Consider the following 3,932-nt stretch of genomic DNA (forward strand, 5'->3'; position numbering starts at 1 on the left):
TTGTTTCTAGTTTTGAAGTATTACAAATGAAGCTTCTATGAACATTCATGCACAAGTCTTTGTATGGAAAAATGCACTCATATCACTTGGGTAAGAATCTGGGAATGTAATCACAAGGTTAAAAGGTAGGTGTGTGCTTATCTTTTTAAAAAAACTATCAAAATGGTTTTCCAAAATAATCGAATAATTTTACATTCCCACCAGCAGTGTATAAGAACTACAGTTGCTTCACATCCTTACCAACAATAGTATAATGAGTCTTTTTAATTTTGGATATTTTTTATAGGTGAGTAGTGGTATCTGATTGTGGTTTTAATTTGCATTTCTCTAATTACTAAAGCTTTCGAGCATGTATATATCTTATTTACTGAAGGTCCGTTCAAATCTTTGGCCCATTTAAAAAAAATAGGTTGCTTTCTTATTATTGAGTTTTGTGACTCCTTTATGTATTCTGGATATAAATTCTTTATGTGATTTGCAAATATTTTCTCCCAGTCTGTGGCTTTTCATTCTCTGAACAGCATCTTTTAAAGAGTGGAAATGTTTAATTCTGATACCTTATGGACTGTGTTTTTGGTGACTATGAAATCATTGCCTAACCCAAGGTCACAAAGATTTCTCCTATATTTACTTCCAAAAGTAGTTGAGTTTTTTTTTCAAAGTTTTTTAGTTTTTGTTTTCATATTTAGGTATATTATCTATTTGAGTTAATTTTTGTATATGATATGAGGTAAGGGTTGAGGTACTATTTTTTGCATATAAATATCCAGCAAAATTTATTGAATAGATTATCTTCACTCCACTGAATTGTCTTTGCACTCTTTGCTGAAAATAGGTTGACCATATGTGTATAGGTTTATTTCTGGACTCTCTGTTCTGTTACATTGATCCATTTGTCTATCTTGATAACTGCTGCTTTCTAGTAAGTCTTTAAGTTGGGTTGTCTACATTCACCAATTGTTTGGTCTTTTTCAAGGTTATTGTTGCTATTATATGTCCTCTACAGTTCTAGATGAGATTTAGAATCAACTTGTCAATTTTTACCAAACCGCCCCCCCCAAAAACACCTGATGGGATTTTGATTATCATTACATTAAATCTATACATCAAATTGGAAGAACTGACATCCTAATAATACTGAGTCTTCCAATTCATAAACACCATATATCTCTGTTTATTTAGGTACACTTTAGGGCTTCCCTGGTGGCGCAGTGGTTGCGCGTCCGCCTGCCGATGCAGAGGAACCGGGTTTGCGCCCCGGTCTGGGAGGATCCCACATGCCGCGGAGCGGCTGGGCCCGTGAGCCATGGCCGCTGAGCCTGCGCGTCCGGAGCCTGTCCTCCGCAACGGGAGAGGCCGCAGCAGAGGGAGGCCCGCATACCACAAAAAAAAAAAAAAAAAAAAAAAAAAAAAAAAATTTAGGTACACTTTAATTTCTCTCAGTAATATTTTGTAGTTATCAGGGTATAGGTTTTGCACATGTTCTGTCAGATTTATCCCTAGGCATTTCATATTTTTGATGCCATTGAAAATGGTTGTGATTTTTAATTCCAAATTCCTATTGATCATTGCTATTGTATAGAAATATAAGTGATTTTTGTATGTTGCTTTTGTATCCTACAGCCTTACTAAACCTACTTATTAATTCTAGTAGCATTTTTATAGATTCCATCGAACACTCTGCATAGAAAGTGAATAAAGACAGTTGTACTTCTTCATTTCCACTTTTTTGCATTGACTGGAACTTCCAGAACAATGTTGAATACAAGATGTTTGAGCAGGCATCTTTGTCTTATTCCTGATATTAGAGGAAAAAAATTCAGTATTCCATCATTAAGTACAATGTTAGTTGTAGAATTTTTATAGATACCCTTTATCATGTTGAGGAAATTCCCTTCTATTCCTAGTTTGCTATGAGGTTTTTTTTTTTGTTTAAATAAGGAATAAATATTGGATTTTGTCCAAAGCTTTCTCTGCATCTATTGAGATGACTATGTGGTTTTTCTTTTATAGTTTTATAATATGATGAATTACATTGATTTCATTTCTGGGATAAACACCACTTAGTTGTGGAAAATTTATATGTCTTTTTATATATGGTTGGGTTTGTTTTGCAAAAAAATTTTAAATTCATGCATTTGTGTTCATTAGAGATGTTGGTCTATAGTTTTCTTTTCTTGTAATATCTTAGCCTTTGTTACTGGAGTAATTTTGACTTCCTAGAAGGAATTGGGAAATAGTTCCTCCTCTCTAATTTTATGGAAGAGTTTGGTAGATTTTTACATTATTTATTTCTTAAATATTTGCTAGAATAAATGAAGAAACCTTAACCTGGAGTTTTCTTCATGGGATGGTTTGGTTTTTTTTGTTTTTTTTTGTTTTTTTTTGGTATTTGGGCCTCCCTCTGCTGCGGCCTCTCCCGTTGCGGAGCACAGGCTCCGGACGCGCAGGCTCAGCGGCCATGGCTCACGGGCCCAGCCGCTCCGCGGCATGTGGGATCCTCCCAGACCGGGGCGCGAACCCGGTTCCCCTGCATCGGCAGGCGGACGCGCGACCACTGCGCCACCAGGGAAGCCCATGGGACGGTTTTTAACTATAAAGTTAAAATTTTAAATATATAAAGGACCATGCAGGTCATCTCTTTCTTCTTGAGTGAGTTTTTGTAGTTTGTCTTTCAAGGAATTTGACCATTTTACATAAGTTGCTGAATTTTTGGCATAAACTGGTTCACAATATTCCTTTATTATCATTTTAATGTCTATTGAATTTGTGGTGTTATCACCTCACTCATTTCTGATATTACTACTTTGTGTTTTCTATGTTTTTTCCTGGCTAAACATTTATGAATTTTATTGATAAAACTAGTTTATCAAAGAACTAGTTTTTTGCTTCGTTGATATTTCTCTCTCTCTCTCTTTTTTTCTGTTTCACTTATTACCATCCTGATCTTTATTATTTCCTTTCTTATTATTTTGGGTTTCATTTACTTTTCTTTTTCTAATGTCTTAAGGTAGAAACTGAGGTCATTGATTTGAGACCTTATTTTCTAATATAGATATTTAGTGTGCTATAAACGTCCCTCTAAGTACTGCATTAGCTACATTCTACAAATTTTGGTATATTTTCATTTTCATTTTTCATACTTTATAACTTCCTTCTTTATCTCTCCATTGACCCTTGCGTTATTTAGAAGTGTGTTATTTTGTTTCCAAATATTTGAGGATTTCTCAGATCTTTTTCTGTTATCAATTTCTAATTTTATTCTGTTGAGTATGATAATATGCCGTGTATGATTGGAATTCTCTTTAATTTATTGAGACTTTTTATGGCTAAGGATATTGTTTATCTTATAAGCATTCTGCATGCAATTGAAAAGGATGTGTATTCTGCTGTTATTGTGTGGAGTATTCTGTATATGTGAATTAAGTCAAGTGGTTGATAATATTGTTCACGTGTTCTATGTTCTAACTGATTTTCTGTCTACTTGTTCTATCAATTATTGAGCGAGAGGTGTTGAAATCTTTGGCTACAATTGTGGATTTGTCTTTTTCTCCTTTCAGTTATGTCAATTTTTGCTGTGTTTTGAAGCCCTCCTAGCAGCTGCATAAACTTAGGATTGTCATGCCCTCCTGAGGAAGTGACCCATTATCATTACAAAAGAATCATCTTTTTCCCTGGTAATAGTCATTGCTTTAAAATCTACTTTGTCTGGTATTAATATAACCACTTCAGCTTTCTTTGTATTGGTATTAGCCTAGTTTATTTTTTCCATCCTTTTGCATTTAACTTGTTTGTGTCTTAGTATTCAAAGGGGGTTTCTTGTACACAGCATACAGTTGGATCCTTCTTCTTCTTCTTTTTTTTTTTTTTTTTTTGTGGTACGCGGGCCTCTCACCGTTGTGGCCTCTCCCGTTGCGGAGCACAGGCTCCGG

This window comes from Physeter macrocephalus, chromosome 14 (assembly GCF_002837175.3).
Source record: "Physeter macrocephalus isolate SW-GA chromosome 14, ASM283717v5, whole genome shotgun sequence".
NCBI classification, from domain to species: Eukaryota; Metazoa; Chordata; class Mammalia; order Artiodactyla; family Physeteridae; genus Physeter; species Physeter macrocephalus.